The 21,382-nt window shown below is 42.0% G+C and overlaps 1 protein-coding gene across 1 annotated transcript in view; it reads left to right on the top strand.

The window, feature by feature from the left end:
- The window catches only part of KANK1 (KN motif and ankyrin repeat domains 1), a 662,175-nt gene that overhangs the window by 176,399 nt on the left and 464,394 nt on the right, over positions 1 to 21,382 (top strand). Inside the window, exon 3 of the mRNA XM_086961224.1 lies at positions 4,209 to 4,333. The gene's annotated coding sequence lies outside the window, so the exon portion shown is untranslated. The remainder of the gene's footprint in view (positions 1 to 4,208; positions 4,334 to 21,382) is intronic.

Here is a 21,382-nt window from a genome sequence, read left to right as displayed (position 1 = left end):
GTTCAGTGAGATGCAAGTAGGCTAGGCCAAGCACGAAGAACATTAGCAACGCACGTGAGCCACCAAACATACGTGATAATAGGGATAAATCTCGTAATTAAAGGGCTCAAACAGACTGTGAGATTCTGTGCTGGTCATACTGACCCTAGGTCAATGGTATAACACTCACATTCAGAACAGTTTAACTCCAAACGGTAGTATGGTTATTTTAACACACGCTTGTTAATAGACTTAAGAAAGGGCAATAGTCATGTCCGTCATTTGAGGTCTGCCAAGGTCCCAAAAATGTCAGACTGCACGACTGGCATGGGATAGCTGGATGGTTTTAAGGTCTTAGCACTGCAAAGCACCCCAAAGAGAGAACTCGGAGGACTATGTTTCTGTCTGCTTGCAGGACCACCCACAAAGGAAGCGCAGCACAGCGAAAACGCTTTCCAACTACACCAGGGTACACTCATTTGCTCGGGCCAAGGGTTGTCTTCAGGCACACCCACTGGAAGGCCCTGCTTGGATAAATACACAAGCTCTGTAGGATGATGCGCATAGAGGCCTATTAATTGATAAATGTGCCCTATATGAAAACATGCATAACATAACAAAGAGTTGCTTCAAAAGAAAGGACTAGCTGAAAGTGTCAAGTCTGTATTATTTTGTTTGCCAGGTCATTTACACCTTTAACTTATGGTGTTCAGTTGTCCGCATATTCTAACTACCTTGTCTGCCTAAAGATTTTCTTAGTCTGTATATATGTATACTTCAGTCAAACGATCCTGTATTATATGTAAATCGCTCCGATATCTTCAGGTCTAGCTAGCGCTAGTGCTATATATAATGTATAAACAAGTAAATATTTCCTTCTCAAGGAAGACCTGAGCACAGTAACATATACAAAATACTTCACAGCAGAAACGTATAACAGACAATTCAGGCAACTCTTGAAAACTTTTATATTCCGGTTTTGTCCTTGAAGGTTTCGCATTCATTTGGTGGACAGTACACAAATACTACTAAAAGTATATTCTTTAAACAAAACAAAAAATCCTAGAGTTTTCTTTGTAGGAAAATGTGCAAGAGAACTTTCACTTTTTGTCAAGTTATTGACATACCAAAATGTTGGTAACCTGCAGGGATTTAAGAAGGTCATGAGATGAGTTATATACTCAATAAGTGTTACAAAGGGTACCTGTCATATTTGTCTTAGTAGAACATTCTACATTTACTGTAAGGGAGGAGAGACTGGCATCTTCTACTGATGGAAAATTAGCACATATTGTTTGTTCATCAAGACAAACTAGGGAACCCCTTTCACCCTTACTCTTTGCATTGGTGATGGAACCCCTGGCAGCTTGGGTGAGGGTAGAAGCCCTCCTGGAGATTTTCCAGTAGTTGGAGGGTGTTTTGGATTAGATCTCATTATGTGCTGATGACGTTCTTCTGCATCTGGCTATTCCAGATGTCTCGGGCACCAGTTGCTGGAGAGTCTGACTATATATGGATCTTATTCCGGCTTCTGCAGAAAGTTCGCAAATCAATGTTCTACCCTATTCCTCCATGCCTGGCTATCATGCCATGGGCATCGGAGTTACAGGTCCTTCCTCGCAGGTTGAACTTCGTGCTTGCTTAGGACGGCGGGGGCCGTCCTATGTCACGCTGGGCGTGTGCTCAGGGCGGCCGGGGGATTCCTCCAGCGCGTTGCGAATTCCGCGCCGCGCTGGGAATTAATTAGTGGGTGGAGTTCGGACAGCCCTGTGTGGAAAATGTATTCTTTACCTTGACACTCGCTCAGAAATGTTGTACTCTTTCCCCCATCTTGTCTCTGCATACAACAGCTTGTGTGCTGGAATGTTCACCCTTGTTTTCCCTTTGTGTCTTACAAGTCATCTGACTCCTATGTGACTTCCCAAAACGGGAAGTTTCTTAGATTTTGCAGAAAGCTACGTTCTTCTTTGTATGCCTGTGGTGATCATTCAACTCTCACATGGAACATCTGCTGATATTTTCTTCACATACACCTCTCCTGACTTTGTCTTCTTTGTTAGCTTGTGCGCGGAGGGAAAGGGGGGGGGGGAGGGTTAAGGGTATAAGAACTATGAAGGCTCTGCTGTGACCAGATTGTCTCCTCAGATAGCTACGGGTATGTGCTGTTGATGCTCTCTCATGGGATATTAAATATCCTTTCTCTATGCTCCAGTGTTGGTCTCACTTTGTTTCTGAACCTGAAGACGAAGGGTGACTCTGCACCTTTGGGTGGTCCCTAGGGGGGGGCCCCAAATCAAATCCACACCCGGCCGTCCTGCGCATACGCGCAGCGTGTTGTAGGACAGCCGGGGGCCGTCCTGAGTATGCAAGGGGTAACGCCCCCAAAATACATCCCCGCAGCAAAATTATCGCCGTGGTGAAGGGGTTAAATACCTCCGTTTTGTCACCACTGACACGACACAACACGCTCCTATGAACCGAATTTGGTGCCACAGTTAGAGCGTGTAGGAAGGAATGTCAAGTTTTGGTCTGCTTTGCCTTCATCTCTTTTGGGACGTTAGAGCATCTTTAAGATGGTCTCCCTCCAACACCTTTTGTACCATCTGTAGAGTTAACCCTCTCAAAAAATTGTCTTCCTTAAGAGCATCAATGTGCAGATTAGGTCGTTGCTCTGGAAGGGCAGAATGGCCAGTATGGCTCTGGGAAAGTGCTGCTGGCCAGCCTTTGAGGGTGGATTAACGTTTTATTTAGGCTCAGATCTCTGTACTTGGGTGAATGTATGACATTGTTCTGCATTCTGTCCATCAGCTGTTGTTTTTGCGGCGGAATAATGTTGCCGGATGTGCTCCTATACTACTGGGCAGCACATCTGTTGCTGGTAAACGACTGATGGTTCACAGGCTTTAGGGATCTGGCTTATGCTGTGGAAGGATGGCTATTGGGAGACAGATTTCGCTCATTGAACACATTGCTTTGTAGATTCCATTATGGCGGGGTACCTAGATTGCCCCTTTCCTGGGCTTTTTTGGCTTGGTATCTCAACATTAAGGGACGTACTCAGGGGTGGGATGCTTAAATCTTTCTAGGACTTGTAGGGCGAGTTCGACTTGCACCGCACCTAGTTCTTCCATTATCTTCAGCTCTGGCATGCCCTTCTCTCCGCGATACAATCACTAGACACTATTCCCCAGGTCTCTCCATTGGAAGCCAAAATCCTGCTCATGCACCCCAGGGAGCATCATCTGTTGGAGTACTATAAAATGCTACGGTGCAACATGTCAGATCCCCTGGTTGGAGTTCGAGAGGAAGACCTGGACCTGCTGGACGACTATGATTAGAGAGAGGCAGTGGAGGCCCCTAGAGAGGCTGTGATAGCATCTCAATTTCAGATGATTCAAGGAAATGTTCCCCATAGGGTGTATTTCACTAGAGCCAGACTTCACAGGGTGGTTCTTATTCGGACAGGTGCCTACGATTTGGTGATCCGAGGGGTTATTTGGCCTTTATCTTCCGGCACCGTCTGGAATTGGCCCACTACTGGACTACTGGGGGAATGTGCTGAGGAAACTCGAGGGTGTGCTGGGATGAGCTGTCCCCCGGGATCCCAAACTTCTAGTTCTTCACATCACTAACTACTTGGGGGAGCACAATGTACCAGAAGGGGCTCCTATGGCTGGGCATAATTGTGGTCAAGAGACCTCGCTAGTGCCTGGAAGGACGTGGAGGCTCCAGCGGTTAAAGTTTAGAAAAGGGCATGTACCATTGTATGAGGCTGGAATGCCAGATATATCTGTCACATGTATGTCTCCAGAAACATTTCACGATATGAGCTGAATTGGGCAGAACACAGAGGGATCCAGGTGAAACCGCATAGGGATCGGCCCTGGAAGCTGGGGGGGAGGAGCACAGAGTGCTGTATTTCTACTGTATGACCATAGATGAAGGGTTCATCCATTGTTGTTTCAACGTATATGACTTTGATGACTTCTATGAGGAAACTATTTCCTTTGCTGTTATTTTTCGTCTGGTACAGTACTGTGGTGTTGTATATGGATGCAAGTCAGAGTGCACTGTTTTAGTTTATTACAAATTCAAAAAGGTTTCACAAAAACACAGAAACAAGGGAAAATAACATTAGTAGTTCCAATTCAAAGCTTATTTTTTAAACTTGTGGATAAAAATTGTGACATGGTCATGTTTAATTATGATTCTGTTTTGCCTCTTCTTAGGGATCTATCACTGGATGATTTGGAATATGCCTTCATGATTCTGCGTTTGGACCCTGGATGGTGTTTTCTTCACTAGAAGAGCGCCCGGCCAAAGAACTTGTTCAAATCACCCAATGAACCTGAAGGTAGGAAGCTGGCAGGGAGAGCATCCGTCACAATTTATTGTAGGAAGTAATTTTTTGCAAACGCACCACTGTTTACAATTTGCAGCGACAGTTTATTTTTCTTATATCACACACACAGTGCGAAGTTCAGTTTCCTCAGATTGCTGAAGTACAGCAACACTACATATAGCGAGAACAGATTGCATTTGGTTAGTTTCTGGCTTCCGTTACATGTACTTGGTACAGTCCGTAAGGCACACCCACTGATGGGTCAGATTGTAATTACTGTGGTCCAAGCCCTGTGTCTGGAGCCCTGGCTTGGGTGGTCGTGGTTACAGGGAGAAAATTCAGAAGGTATTTGCAAGGGATATCAGACAGCAAACCTTAATGGTGCCAGTAACAGTAAGTGGCCCTGGCTCCAGTCAGCCTGAACTCAAGTATGGTGCAAGAGACTTGTAGATAAGGTAATGCAACTGGTTTCACTGATGTCAACACTGGCAGCATTAGGAGCTCAGGCACTGAAGTGGTGACCTGCAAGTTTGATAGCTCGTATTGAATTCAGTGTGGGTTTAGAGTTCATTTATCCTTCTAGTGTTTGTTATTGATGTTGGACATACGTTTTTGCAAGCTTCCTCAGCAATGTGCATATTTCTACTATGCTTGCGCCACCTGGTTTGTTTGTTCTTATCTCCTCTGGTGCACGTATGGCTTAATTTAGAGGACAGTATACATGTGTTGTAACACCCACTGTTGTATTGTTGGAGTATTACTGCATTACTGAAATGTAATACAATGCATCATAAATATAGTGAATGTTACTGCCAGAGATGGCTTAGAGCGTGCAGGAAAATATGACTTATCGAAATACATTGACTGTTGTTCCCACGCTTCACGTTTTTGGCGTTGTACAAACATATTTTCGAAATGTGTTCAGCTTGCAAACATTAAGCAGGATATGGCCAGTGGCAGTGCGTGCGTGTGCCAACTGCCAAAGGTGCATGGGAGCTGAGGGCTGCACCTTTAGGATTTCAAGTACAAGAGGTGGGCATTTTGAAGTATAATGTAGGAACTAAAACAAGGTTGTTTTGTTCTGTGCTGAGAGTGCAGTCTGAAAGTCAAATCAGTACTGCATGTAACATATTAGTAGATGGGTTTGGCAGACATAGTTCCTTTTTTGTTTTCTATTTAGCGTTGGCAGTCACTTTTCTATTGTTTTTTTCTTCTCCTTGTTAGCACTTTCGTGATTCTTTTTTGCATTCTTGCCTTTTATCGTTCTTCCAGGTTTCTTTTTCCCCTCATTTATTTGCATTGGCCACATCACTGGAGAGTGAAAGCAGTTAAAAAATATATTGTAATTCCATTTATATAGCACTTACTATCCCTGCCAAGGTGTCAAAGCTCTTTTCGCCGAGTAGCACGCTACTCTGGAACCCATAAAGGATTAGTGGTGAATTAATATAGGGAAATAAAAAATTAATTTTAGCGGTGGACACGTGAGTCTCTTATTTGGATTGAAAAAGGATAGTGGAGGGATAGAAATGGAAAGGGTTTGCCTTTATATAGTGCTTTGTACACCAGATAAGGTGTCAAAGTGCTTTTCAGCGAGTAGCCTGCTACTCCGGAACCCAAACAGGATTAGTGGTGAATTAGTATAGGGAAATTTGAGCGGCGGACATGTAAGTCTCTTATTAGGATAAAAAAGGATACTGGAGGGATAGAAATGGAAAGGGTTTGCATTTATATAGTGCTTGGGATGAGGTGTCAAAATGCTGTTCAGCGAGTAGCATGCTACTCCGGAACCCAAACAGGATTAGTGGTGAATTAGTATAGGGAAATATGATATCCATTTGAGCGTGGACGCACAGCAGGAGGTGGTTTGGGATGAGTAGAGGGGAGGGTTTAGAAAGGCTTGTTTTGGTGATCTAAATAGTGAAATAGGTTTGAGATGATGCAAGGAGGGGTAGACGAGAGAATAGTCTAGAAAGTGTTTTGGGGGTATCTTAGTAGTAGGGGTTTTGGATGGGTCAGATTGGAGGTAGAGGATATATTGAGAGAGGCATAGGGTGAGAAATAGGGTAGTGCATTGGAGAGAGTAGAAGAATTGAGGTTTGGGATGAGTCAGGGTGGAGGTAGAGGATATATTGAGAGAGGTATAAGATGAGATATAGGGTGGTGCATTGGAGATGCGGAATTATGAGTAAAGTAATAAATATAAAGCTACATAAGTACATGGAAGGTGTATATGCATAAGTAAGATAATATATCTAGATGTAAGTTGTATTTAAGACTTTTCAAGTGTTGCTGTACTTTAAGCTAATTTATTTGTTTTTATAATTGTCTTTTTTATTCAATAGTGAAGCAATTGTAGATGAATTCTTATGATAAAAATGTATTTATTCCTGCAGTGACCTATGTATGCTTTGCCTTGTAAAACTTTATTATGAACAATATGACCATAAAAGCATTTTACACAAAATTCTCAAATCTCATCAGTGTTAAAAACAAGTAAAAAAGGAATACAGTCATCAAGTTACATTGTAACTGAGTAAATAGTGTGGCCTACAAAGATCTAATTTGCAGTCAGTCCTGGAATCACGGTCTGCAATTACCTATATATGCAGCACTTATGTTCAGTTTATATAAACAAGATATTTTCTGCACTGCGTATGACACTCAGATTACATAAATTTAGATATTATGGTTGGAGTTAAAGTGCTTAAATCAGTTAATAAGACAATTAGCAGCATAACTGGTTACGTTAAGTGCTGGTGCAAAATATGATAGGAAATTTGCTGAACCTTAAGTATAGATGAAAATTTCATTAAAAACGGTGGACTACAATCAAAAAGGAATTAAAACCATTGTTATAGACCTTTTAACACCAGTCCTACTTCTCGATAGTCTTTATCACCAAGTGATGTATACCTTAAATATGATACAATATTAAAATACTTCTGTGTAAAAAATACATATAAATTCCATCATTTAAAAAGAGGAACAGGGTATACGCAAATTTAGTCACCAACTTTGGGGGGCATTTTTAGGAAGACTCTTTAGGAGTGACCTATATACATGTTAAACCTAGAATAATATAACCATAAGTAATATGTACATTTGTTAAGCAGAACTAACGAATATCTTTGTATTTATAAACATGATTATTATACACATTTATGCAAAGGAATACACATATCTAGGTCCACACAATGTAAATAACTGCTTATATACAAAGGGTTATGCTGTTTATTTATATCTGAGTATGGTGGTTATGTGGGGAAGAACCAACTCTTGAGTAGTCTTCTGAAGATAAGGTAGTTAGTTATTCATGGAGCTTAAGAGTTTCATAGTTTGGCTGCTTGTACAGAGAAGGATGTGCCACCTATGTTTTTTTTCTTATATGGTGGGATTTTGAGGCGTTATATGTGAAAGCGAAAACTGCTAAAAGTTATGCTCCGGATTGAAGCAGCACTTGAAGCAGTTTGGTAGATCAAACTAGAATTCAAATATGTGTCTACTTCCCTGGTATCTGAATTTCAAGGAATTTAAATCTTATTTTGTCTAGGGACTTTTTAAAGATCCAAATGTAAAATGTTTTTGCTCATCTAAGCTCAACTTTATTGCACGATTGCCCATTGAAAAAAAAGACACCTTTTTCTTTTACCTTAGCAAATCGAATTTTCCATTTAGTTATTTTTTTCCAGTGTAGTGGAATGTATTCCCACTTTAATAAGTCTAGGGTTACAGGACAATTTGTGGGCTTTTGTGAATTAGTCCACTTACAAACATTGGGTGTTTTGTAGGTTTTTATCAATTTACCTACAATTTCTAGATCGCATGATCATAAACGCAAGCAAGTGTATTCCAGTTATTTGCAGGAGTGAACTACGTTTTCAGGGAGTGGGAATGTGTAGAGAACACCTCAGATCCACGAGGGAGTAGATATAATAAGAGTTTACAATTTTACATGTGCATTCAATTTACACAAGTAGAATTTTACACCTGTTTTTATTCTGCATGTGTACATACATAAGCCATTGAGTAAGAAAACAAATCTCAGACTGTTAAAGCTTACCTTGTCCAATCCTGCACCTTGTTGAGGATACCAAACCAGCATTGGCAAAGCCAATAGGTCTTGCCTTTGGGACCTATTGGCTTTGCTAATGCCTTTCACCCCTGCTGTAGAGCATCTGCAAGTTTCAGAGACATTACCACACATACTTCACTTTTAAAACAAGCCAGTAAATACAGTTTACTGATCAAAATCAGTGTTGTCTTGTTAAATACAGAGTAAAAAAATGAAGGTACATGTTGTGGTTCACTTTAAATCTGTGTATTTTGGCATTGACAAACTGCTGAGTAGAAAAAATCTTATGCTTGTGTTCCAGGGTTGGAGATGCTGACCTGTTGATGCAAACTGCAGCATGCAAACCAAATATATATATATATATATATATATATATATATATATATATATATATATATATATATATATATATATATATATATATATATATATATATATATATATATATATATATATATATTTACTCCTGCTCGGGTAAAGTGCTCTGATATCTCCGGGTCTTGCCAGCGCTATATAAAACCTTTCAAATAAATAAATGTAGGCAAATAAAATTATACCTATGTAGAGGTTTATTGAACAGAAAACAGTTTGATAAACGAAGATAAACTAAATGTGCTGTGCCACAGGTCAAGTTTTGGCCCCTAACACTTGTCTTAGGGCCTGACTATGAGTTCTGCGGTCCATGGGACCGCCAAACCTGTGGTGGAGGTGCGATGGCGGCCGTGGACCGCCGCATCAGTGGTCCGACTCCCGCATTATGAGTCCAGCGTCGGACCATGAGGGGACCGCTGCAACCGCCAGGGATCCGTGATCCCCAGAGGTGGAGCAAAATACTTGACGGTGCTGCTGTGGTGAGCCCGCAGTGAAATGTGAGGCGGGGAGGAAACAAAGGCCTCTGGGCTTGGAGATACAGGCAGGTGGGCATATGGTATGCCCCCCTGTGTGCATGCTCCCCCTGCTACTGCATGGCATGGACTTACCAGTTGTAGGATGCATATCACAAGAGGAGACTTCCACTCTCTTCATGCACAACGCTGTGTCTGGCACTGGGTATGATGGAAAAAGCATGGTCATTGCATCCACATGCTGAAAGCGTGACCAATCTCTCTGGATTTAAAGTTTAAAAAAAAAAAACACACTGATTGGTACTGCCCTTTAATCATCCCACCCCGTGCTATCTTGCCCTGCCCTGCACCAATCCAGGCTTTGCTCTCATGCGTGTTATATTAAAAACAGCATGAGAACAAAGCAAGGATCGGTTGGGTCATAAAGCCAGCGGTCCAAAGGAGACCAGGGAGGCTGTGCTGTATTCCCCTTAACTCTTTAACAGAACATATGTTTGAGGCCTAAAGTGTGCCAGTCGGGTTGGCCGCAGTCCGAGACCTGTCCAACCCACCATGCACATTGGATATAGTCGAGACAACATTGCCAGTCACTAGGATTAGAAATGCCCTCCCTTCATGTTAACACCCCCCCTCAGGCCACACTGAGTAAGGACATGGCATCTGACACCAGCGGCTCAGTCGGTTTTAGGTCTCGACTACAGCATTGCTTTAGCAATGCTTGTTTGTCGAGATTATAGTAAGGTTTTCAAAAGTCTACCCAAAACTGCGGATCGGGTACAGTTCATGTGAGCCAGGCGCGTGCACATCGCCAGCCACATCACACACCACCATTTGTCTGAGAGTCGGCATCAGACTTCAAAGGAATCCGCTCCCCCGCCCCGCCACCCATTGACGCTCCCCCGCCCCCACTACGCAATGCCGAGAGCTTGTTTGCGATGTGATTTGGCCACGTTTCTTTTCCTCCACTGCTCTCTCACCGGAACTCGCAGTCCGCCATATTAAAGGGTTTCGTGGCATCTTGGGTGTTGCGATCAGCTGGGCAGGTACACCAATTGGAAAGGGGCGAGCGCTGGGCATGCAGCGTTTTTAAGCGATTAGCTGTGCATATGTGTACGGTATGTGGGTGATTCTGCTGCCTTTGGGGGTTGGGCTGAAGTTCAAACAGTCTGTTCCTATTCTTTCGTTCATGACGGCAGATGCCGCCCCTCACCGGAGCAGCTCTCTGCTCGCACATCCTTACTATCACTTACTTGAGGTTTCCTTCGTGCGACAAAGCGTGATTCTTGTTAGGAGGGAATTTAAGGTTGTTTTTCTTGTTACGAGTGGGTTTTTATGGGCTGTGTCATTTTAAGGGACAGACATGGGTGACAGGTACAATACGACTGCATGCATGGCATCCATATGTTGAGTTGTTTTCTGCTGCATGTACATTCTAAATGTTACTTTCTTTCAATGCAAAATCCTTATTTATAGTGAAACATGTTTTCCGCGGGCTCCCCTGATTGTATATACTTTTCCTGCTCAACAGTACTTTGTAGTTTGAACGCTGTTGGGGTCCCGTTTGCAGCAACATGTATTAAAATGGCAAATTAGTATTAAATACTTTCACATAATGTGCTGCAGAATTTGACTCTTGACACATAATTTAGCCAACTCTCTCCTGCCGCATAATTTGATTGGATACGTCCACCAGGCGAGCTCATCTTGACCCACCGGCTGCACTAAACTCACAGCAGAGCCAATAGCGCGAGGCTCTCAGCAGCAAAGGTGGCCTCCCCACTCCAGGTCATTACCCATCAGTATGTGACTGCCCCCGTGGATCAAAACAAGATTCACTTTTCACACAAATGTAATTCTTGGCCTCTTTACTGAGACTGCAGAGGGTTACCAATTGTTTTACTCACACACACACACACAACCACACACACATACCCACACAAACATACCCACCCACACACACACACACACACATACCCACACACACATACCCACACACACATACCCACACACACATACCCACACACACATTCCCATACACACATTCCCATACACACATTCCCATACACACATTCCCATACACACATTCCCATACACACATACTCCCATACACACATACTCCCATACACACATACTCCCATACACACATACTCCCATACACACATACTCCCATACACACATACTCCCATACACACATACTCCCATACACACATACTCCCATACACACATACCCACACACACATACCCACACATACACACACACTCACACACACAACCACACACACGCACAACACCCCACACACAACCCCACACACACACAACACCCCACACACAACCACACACATATAACCACAACCACACAACCCCCCCCACACACAAACACAACCCCACACACAAACACAACCCCACACACACACAACCCCACACACACACAACCCCACACACACACAACCCCACACACACACAACCCCACACACACACAACCCCAACACACACAACCCCAACACACAACCTCACACACACAACCACACACAAGGATAGCAAAACATAGCATAGCAAAACAAAACATAGCAAAACATAGCATAGCAAAACAAAACATAGCATAGCAAAACAAAACATAGCATAGCAAAACAAAACATAGCATAGCAAAACAAAACATAGCATAGCATAACAAAACATAGTATTGCATAACAAAACAAAAAAAGAAAACATAGCATAGCATATCAAAACATAGCATAGCATATCAAAACATAGCATAGCATAACAAAACATAGTATAGCATAACAAAACACAACAAAACATAGCATAACAAAACAAAAAAAAAGAAAACATAGCATAGCATATCAAAACATAGCATAGCATATCAAAACATAGCATAGCATCACAAAACATAGCATAGCATCACAAAACATAGCATAGCATCACAAAACAAAGCAAAGCATAACAAAACAAAGCATAACAAAACATAGCATAACATGGCATAGCATAACCCAGCATAACAAAGCATAGCTTAACAAAACACAACAAAACAGCATAACAAAACATAGCATAACAAAACATAGCATAACATGGCATAGCATAACAAAACGTAGCATAACCTAGCATAACAAAGCATAGCTTAACAAAACACAACAAAACATAGCATAACAAAACATAGCATAGAATAACAAACCATAGCAAAACACAACTAAACAGAACATAGCATAAAACACAACAAATAGCGCAACAAAACATAGCATAGCATAACATAGCCTAGCAAAAAAATGCATTGCATAACAAAACATAGCATAGCATAACAAAACATAGCATAGCATAACAAAACATAGCATAACAAAACATAGCATAACAAAACATAGCATAGCATAACGTAGCATAGCATAACAAAATAAAGCATAGAATAACAAAACATAGCCTAGCATAGCTTAATAAAACATAACATAACATAGCATAACAAACAAAACCTAGCATAAAGCATAGCTTAACAAAACACAACAAAACATAGAACATCAAAACATAGCATAGCATAATATAGCCTAGCAAAACAAAGCATAGCATAGTAAAACAAAGCATGGCATAACAAAGCATAGCATAGTAAAACAAAGCATAGCATAACAAAGCATAGCATAACAAAACACAATAAAAAATAGCATAACAAAAGAAAATAGCATAAGAAAGCAAAGCACAGCATGGCATATCATAACAAAACCTAGCATAACAAAACATAGCATAGCATAACAAAGCATAGCATATCGCAACAAAACAGAGCGTAGCATAGCATAACAAAACAAAGCATAACAAAACACAACACAACATAGCATAACAGAACCTAGCATAACAAAACAAAGCATAGCATGGTATTTCATAACACAACACAACAAAACATAGCATAACAAAATAAAGCAAAGCATAGCATAACACAACAAAACATAGCATAACAAATCATAGCATAGCATAACAAAACACAACAAAACATAGCATAGCATAACAAAACATAGCACAGCAAAACATAGCACAGCAAAACAAAGCATAGCATAACAAAGCATAGCATGGCATATCATAACAAAACACAACAAAACATAGCATAACAAAACATAGCATAGCATAACCAAGCATAGCATATCGCAACAAAACAGAGCGTAGCATAGCACGACAAAACATAGCACAACAAAACATAGCATAGCATAACAAAACACAACAAAACCTAGCATAACAAAAAAACCTAGCATAACAAAACATAGCATAGCATAACAAAATAACGCATAGCATAACACAACAAAACATAGCATAACAAAACACAACAGCAAAACATAGCATAGCATAACAAAACAGCATAGCATAACAAAGCACAGCATAACAAAACCAAACATAGCATAACATAATACATAGCATAACAAAACACAACAAAACATAGCATACTAAGCATAGCATAACAAAACACAAAAAAGCACACTCACTCAACACATATTGCATTAGAAATGCAATAGGTGTCACATTTGCGAATGTTTAAGCTATTGGCATTGTAAAGAACAATGCTATTAATGTATCTATTTTCAAAACCAACACATAAATACAAAATTTGACATGTACAATGCCAATAGCTCACTTTCCAAATGCGCGACCTATTGCATTGCAAATGCTTGTTTAAAATTATTATTATTCACTGGTCCCTCACCGTGGTGGAGAGAGAGTTTGGGGGTTAAGAGGGGTGATCCTCATTGCGTTCTGTTCATTAGGCCCACATAGACGGGTGCTTTAGGAGACCTTGGCCATTGTGAAATAACCCATCTTCATCCTTGTTGATTCAGGAAGTGGGTCACACTCCGGCCGAATTCTGTACTGCCAAAGAGCTATTGTAGCAGAGAGAGAAGTATCAATGCGGAGCCTTTGGCTGACTCCAACCTTGTGATTTGCCATCATTGTGGAAAGACCTGGCTTCCGGGAGACATTTGTGAAGGTCTGTGGCTATTTTTTTCTGGTGCAAACGAGATGGACCTCGGCTATTTACCGCACCCCCTTCAACATATTCTCGTAGTTGATGAACATAGTCAGCCAGAGGTCTCATGGTTTGAGTATATGTAGTAGTTTGAATAGCATATTTGAAGACATCATAGAAAGTTATGTCTAATAAACGTTGATATCAATGATAACATAAGAAATGACTGGTCAAATAAAACAATATAAAACAACTAAAACATCAGGAACACCTCCCTAAAGTAGACTCCCGGCTTCAAATGTAGTGGATGAGTACCACCATGTGCCCACTGTAATTCCTCCCGTCTACTGAAGAGGTTGTTAGGAGGGCTTCTTCCATTGTGATGGAAGTGTCTTTTAAAATACTTATAGCTTCCATGAGCAGCTCTATGCACAGCCCATCTCAAGAGTCGCATTTATAGTTCAACTTCTGCCCCCCTCTTTGCAGGTGTGGCACTGAGCATACTGTGAGAGGCCCACCCCCGACCTCCCAATGAGCGAGACTCGCTCTTAATGGCTGAGCCTTGAGGTAGGTCTCTGTAGTAACATAGCGCCTAGAGCGAGCTCAGATGGAGAGACATACTGCCCTATTCAATCCTTAGTCCAGCCCATCTGGCAGCGTAGCTAACCTTTACCTGATGGCTTCAACCCCAACACAAATGCTTCTTTATAAATGATCCAAATGTTTGCATTGTAAGCTACATTTTGACCAATATTCCTGGAAATTCGCAACAGGTGCGTAGTGAATGGCCATTTACATAACAAAGTTTTGAAGGTCCGTTTACTCATCCATGTTGTAGGCAAGTTGTGATGTTTGGATCACAGCCAAAGGCTTCCTCTCAGTTCTACGTCGTTATTTACCTTGTGAAGGCGCTTTGTTATTTTCTGTTTCCCTTTTGCTGGCCACGTTCGTACCTCGCTAGCCGTGCCGTAGCGCGTGCATTGTTTGCTCTGCCGCCAAAAGCTGCTGTCACGTCTGTGGCTCGCGCATGCAGTGTCTGCGGGTCTCGCGCCGGGTACCTCATAAATGCCGAGCTGCCGGAGGCGTGTGTAAATACCACTGGCCTTTGAGGTTTCTTTGTCAGGGCTGCCAACACTTCTTGGTGAGGTCGGACGTGTTTGCTGGCTTCACCCTTTCATCGCGCACCTGCATAATTGCTGCCCGTACAATAGGGTGAATGGGCCAGTTTGTCGCGTTTGTTAAAACGTTTTTTCAGGCCTAATACCATTTTATGAGGCGGTGTTAAGCTTCTTAAAGGCGTAAGCGACGGTAATGCTTGGAGCTCATAAATTCTCTGTTTGAGGCGTTTACTTACTAACCTTTCTCCTACTTTAGTTTTGCCAGACGTAGTAAGACCACCGCTTTCAATTCGGGCCCTTTTCCCTTTGTTTACAGTTCTCCTCGGTGCGGTCTGTGGTTAGTGTTTGGTACGGTGTGTGCAGGGCGGGCGGCAGGAGTGCGTCGCTCTGATAAGGAACACGACAACAGCACACAGGCGACGAGAGGCTGGAAATGAACGGTCCCAGACCGCCAATATATTATTTCTCCTTGGCACAAAAGATGGAATAATGAAGGAGTCAGATGATTGTCTTTGCTGAACAGACGGTGAAATAATAGTCTGTGGTACCACTGCGTGAAGCCGTTTGGGCATTGTTAGGCACCGGGTGCGTTTTATACTTTGTATTCTGACCAAATAGTTTTTCAATCAATACAGGTCTTTTGGTGTTTAGAGGATTTTCGTTAACCAACTTGCTCACTAGGTGGCAGTGTAAGCAATTGTTTTGCAGCATTTCTTTATAAACACAGCTTGATAAAAAATAAAAAATAAATCCGCCTGCGCTATTGAAGGACATGCAAAAAGCTGCTAATAAAATGCCTTCCTCATAATTTGCATATAGGAGTTTGCTAGTCGCCTAAGAACTGTCAGAAAAGAAAAGTGACTGCGTTTTTCACCGTTATTTCGTGCAACACTGAAGTGACGAATAATGTAGAATGCAATAAAAGCCCAGCCTTTTATTATTGGCGTATTCATTGTGTATGGGCCATGAATTTGTGAAATCCCTTCCTTATACACTAGTATATAAGCAAAGTAGACCTACATACAAATTATATATTTTTTTCATTAATAGTCTTAAATCCAGCATAGTGATATCCAGCAAAATACTGTGCATACGTGTTTGGCCAATCTCGTGGTTCCGCTTTTCTCTGTTAATCTGCACATTAGTTTATTTTCCAATGGATTTGTTTGATGATTTCTCATTATTTCACACACTCACTTTCACACACACATTCACACAGAATTTCTGTTTTAGTCTCTAGGTGATGGTGAAGGAATATTAACACCTTGAATGCTCATGACGAGCTGAGCTCTTCATGAGCCATGGCGCTCCGGTGCTCATGACGAGCTCAGCTCGTCATGAGCCGTGGAACGCTCGCATGCGGGGATAATTCCCCTGCTGTGCTGAGCGTTCCACGGGGACGAGTGTGGCCGTGACTAGCTGAGCTCGTCATGAGCACAGGAGCGCCGTGCCTCATGATTAGCTCAGCTCGTCGTGAGCGCTGTGCGCGCCCCCCTCACCCCCAGCACAGTGGGGGAATATCCCCTGCAGCGAAGGGGCTAGAGCCCTTACTATGATCTATATATATTTTTGGTCCTCATAGCGTGAGTTGTCGGAATCCGACAAACACTATCTTTGTGATGACTGGTGCATCAGGAGGACCGGTCTCTATAGTGTGTCTAGGTACTTTGAGCGAATGGATAAAAAAAATAAAAGTGCAGTTATATTTGTTAGTAAGCTTTATAACCCACTCTAATATCCATGCGCGTGGAGTTACAATAGTAAATACACACTTCATTATGGTCAATGGTCCTTATAATAATAGGTATGTTGTGTGTGTTTGTGTGTGTGTGCACACAACTTCCACTAAGAGTTTGCTTGGAAAGCAGCATTTCGCACAGTGGAGTCTGGCCAGGCATGGTAGGCTTTTTGAGGTCCGCTGTCGAAGATCCAAGGGTAGTAGTTTTCAAAGTAATGCACAGGGCCACCGTACCCTTCTCATCAGTTGGCCTTCAGACGCTCTCATGGCTCAATACTTCCTTTCCAGCCAAATCATTTTGTAACTGAGACACTCGGTTGAGAGACAAATGGTAATTAAAGAACTGCAGGTGACTTGTAAGGATTTCATTTGTTGTTATTGTCAAAGTTGGATCCTTCTGCTGACCAGGACTTTGGGCCAATGGGATGGAGGCACCGATGCACCGAATGAGGTGATTGAATGAGCCCAGGGTGATGGGGTTCTTCTTACACGATGAGACAAGTTAATGCCTCTCCGTGTACCCTACATTTTCGATGATCAATCGCTTCAAAATATAGCGCTGGCTTAACTTAGAGTAGGATTCCCTGTCAAGACGACATTCCAGCCACTGACAAATACAGATGCTTTACAGATAATGTATGCTGATGCATATGTCTGTATAATTAAATGTGAGCTTTATGCACCTTGAGCAAAAAGTGATGGATGGAAAGCTTACATTAATCTTAGCAATGGTGCTTACCAGATTCTAGTCTATCATTTTTTTGCTCACTGTGATAGTACTGGTTGGGCCAAGCCTTGTGCAAATCCGTAAAACGTACCCAGTCCAATCAGCGAGGTGGTCTGTCTCCCAGACGTGAGCACAAGCAAACCCAGCCCAGTTTCAAGTGCTCAAAAGTGAGGTGGAGCTTGAGTCCTATTGCCCAGCGACCTACACAACCCATGCCTGGCAATACTTTTTATAGTTATGGCGTCCTACTGAGAAAAATAAAGTATTGGGAGGGAATCCTTGAATTAATGCCAGCCACTGGTAAATTCTCTTGACACTTTTCAGTGAGTATCCCCCAAGGTTTATCGTCGTCTGCCAGGCAGAAGCTAGAGCATCTCTTGACTCCAACACATTTATCAGCATTGCGGCTTCACAGTAAAAATCTTCTAATAATGACCTATTCTCAAACTGGTCCTACTAAACTTATTACAGAGGGCCATATCAGCCTCTTCTATTAAAGTCGAGAATTTGACAAATTCAGTGGGCAAACTCAAACCAGTAATCCAAAAATGTTGCAATAGGCGCATGTATTCTAGGTAGTTAATATTGGAGATTAACTAGCCTTGTTCTGAAATGTTCCTAGCCATAACAATTACATGTTGGCAGATCTGCTGGTGGCAAAGAATCAGTGATGAGCAGGATTTGATTTTTCTTTGTTCAGCTGGCCCGTTTATAGGACCTCAGAACTACCGGACTGATGCATCATTTTAGGCCTTGAAGACATTTATGGGGAGTGTTCCAGAGTTCAACCACAGTAAATTTTTACTGATAGAGCTACAAATATCTGGTGTGTATCCTCAGACACTGGCTGCTGACACAATCCCAACACACGAAGAATGGATGACCAAGCTCTTATACCTAGCCACCTATGAGCGGCACAGACCTAAAATGCAGGAGAAACGTACCCAGTTTGAGGTTGTGTGGGGTTCGTTTGCAACATTAAACAGTACTTAGCCCCTATCCCTTGATGACGGAGGATGGTCATGCATTTCCTCAGTATAGTCGTCTTAATATGTCTCAATACCCTCATTGCATGACCGGCCCTCAACTGAAGGAGATTTCTAAGAATGACGGACCATTGTCCGAAACACAGGCCAGTGTACTGCTGAACTGACTACAGAAGATGTGCCCGACTAGGGAGAGCGGTTTGGGAGAGGGTTGCTATTTTCTCTTTGTTCTTTATTCTCTGTTCTTTACTCTGTACCCTTTATTGTTCACACTCTATTGATCGAATCAGTATAGGCTTAAATGCTTCAACCTATACTTTTTCATTTTGTGTTTTCCCTACCTCCTTCCTTTGCTTTTGTTTATATAGGAGCTATCATGCACCTATATATCCAGTTGTTGTTATGGCTATCTTCTGTAACCATTGACCTCCTAGCCTGGTCTGTTGTTTCGAACAACTTGCATAGTAAAATAATAAAGAATGATATTACAAAAGATGTATTCCTGTGGTGGAACTGCCCCTAGAGAACACCTTGGTGTACCACAGAAAGATCCAACGAGATTCTGAATAGTCATGTGGCGGCTGAGTTTTCTACTCAGTGTGAAATTCGTAAAAGTTAAAGGGAAAATAGAGCTAACACTTAAATCAACAGGAACCCGGGAATGGAGAAAATCCACCAGTGATTATGGAGTACTGCAGACCTGGGCAGATTTTGTTCTGCACTTTGAACTGTCGCTAAGATAGTGGATTTACTGGGCCCACTGACTCAGCTTATTCAGCTGTTACAAGGGAAACTTCAGCAATCATTCCATATGTGCTAATAAAGTGTCTTCTGCATTACTGTTGTATCCAAGCATTAATGCACAGCTGATTAGTGTGGCTACCTTGCATTTCATGTCAGTCATTATGCACCTTGCAGACTTGTGGCGGTAGGGTAGAAACATCCAATTTTAACAATATGTGCTAGACCTTTTAAAGACTGTCTCCGAGCCCATTAGGCTACTTTCCCATTGAGCTTTCTTGTGATTAAATTTGGCCTGGGGTTTGATTGCACTGATCTATGCACACCTCACCTATGTCGCACATCTGCACCGCACCACCAGCGTACAGTTTGTTTGTTCTACCACTGAAGTAAAAATATTTGTATACAAGATGAAAAAAATCCTATAACTTAAACCTAATTGAATTGCAGGTTTGAACGATTGAGCACAATTCACTTACAGCAACAGATCCATTCGTTTAGGCACCATGTACATATACACTTTAGATTTGACATATAAAGAGCCATAGTTCTTGACTAGGGTTCTTCACTCTAGTGTTGAACAAGCAGTCACATTTGCCTCAGTGTCCCACAAATCTACTTTGCACTATATATATCTCAGAATCCTCGAGCTGGCTCAGGGTTTTTATTGAATGATGGACAGCATGCTAAGACATGAATGTCTCTTACTTAGAGCATACACTGGGACCAATAAATATTTGCTTGGCAAGAGTATTCTATATTATGGTTTGAAAAGCACTATAGTTTCCAACTCGCACAAATGTTTTTTTCTCATAGGAGAGGTCTTAGTGCTTATATAACCATGTACTTGAAGAGAACTTACATTTGATTGTAAAGCAAAGCTTACGTTTTATGGTGTTTTTTAGGATTTATGAGGTTTTCTTCATCGGCTTCCCAAAACCTCAAATGGATAGTTAACATTTGATTAGTTGCATGCATAATGTTTTTTTTTGTTGAACACAATTTCTTTTCTGGAAAGCACAACTGATGATTTTTCATATCATTGATTCCAGCTTGTTATTGTAAACATAGTTTGTTGCTGGTATTTTTTCAAGTCTTCTTGACCACACAGTTTGGGCAGCTGCATGAGAGCTTTGAGTGAAACCCCGTGCACAGGCTTTTGTTCGGTTTTATGGCTGTTCTTTAAGTAGTGCTCCCTGATTTATTCCTGTTTCTGTGCCCACGCATTTCTGACATGCCTGTGGTCAGGCGGTGCTTGATCCTCTGCCATGCTGCAGATGCTCAGTTTTTGGGTTGGAACAGCACGATCTTTACCGCCATATCTGTGGTAGCCACATGTTTCCCTTCAGAGGGTCTGTGCACCCTGAATTAACGAACCACGATTGTTGTTAATGAGACGGGGGGAATGGCAGTTTTCGAGTTAAGAAATAAAGTTGCCCAATTGTCATATCACAAGGTAGTGTTTGCTGTAATATTTCTTTCCTCAGCAATGTTCCCATCCAAGGGAGGCAGTTTATGCAAGCCTGAGAAGTCAGGACCGTTTTTGTTTTTAGATTACAATGGTATTTCCTCGACCGAGGCTTGGTTTGAACACTGATTGAACATCACAGCCCTAGAAATAGTGCACTCAAGTGCCTGACTTCAGCTGTCTCTGTTTTCTGTTAACTAAAGACCATTTGATCAAAGCCAGACTCCAAAATTTCCAACTGTCCCTGATTTTTGGGACCACTGAGATACACTCTACACCCTAGGAGAGTGCACTCCATGAAGCAAGGGTCACGCTGCCTACTCGCATCATATCTAGCTCCTGCTGCTTCGGCCTAGTCAATGTGAGCAACTTAGTGTACCTGGTAGTCCGAGTTGGTTCACACACAAGGAGATGATGGACGTAGCGCTGAAAC

Source organism: Lissotriton vulgaris, chromosome 3_1, assembly GCF_964263255.1.
Source record: "Lissotriton vulgaris chromosome 3_1, aLisVul1.2, whole genome shotgun sequence".
NCBI classification, from domain to species: domain Eukaryota; kingdom Metazoa; phylum Chordata; class Amphibia; order Caudata; family Salamandridae; genus Lissotriton; species Lissotriton vulgaris.
Note: the sequence above shows the minus strand (reverse complement) of the source record. Positions and strands in the feature narration are given on the sequence as shown.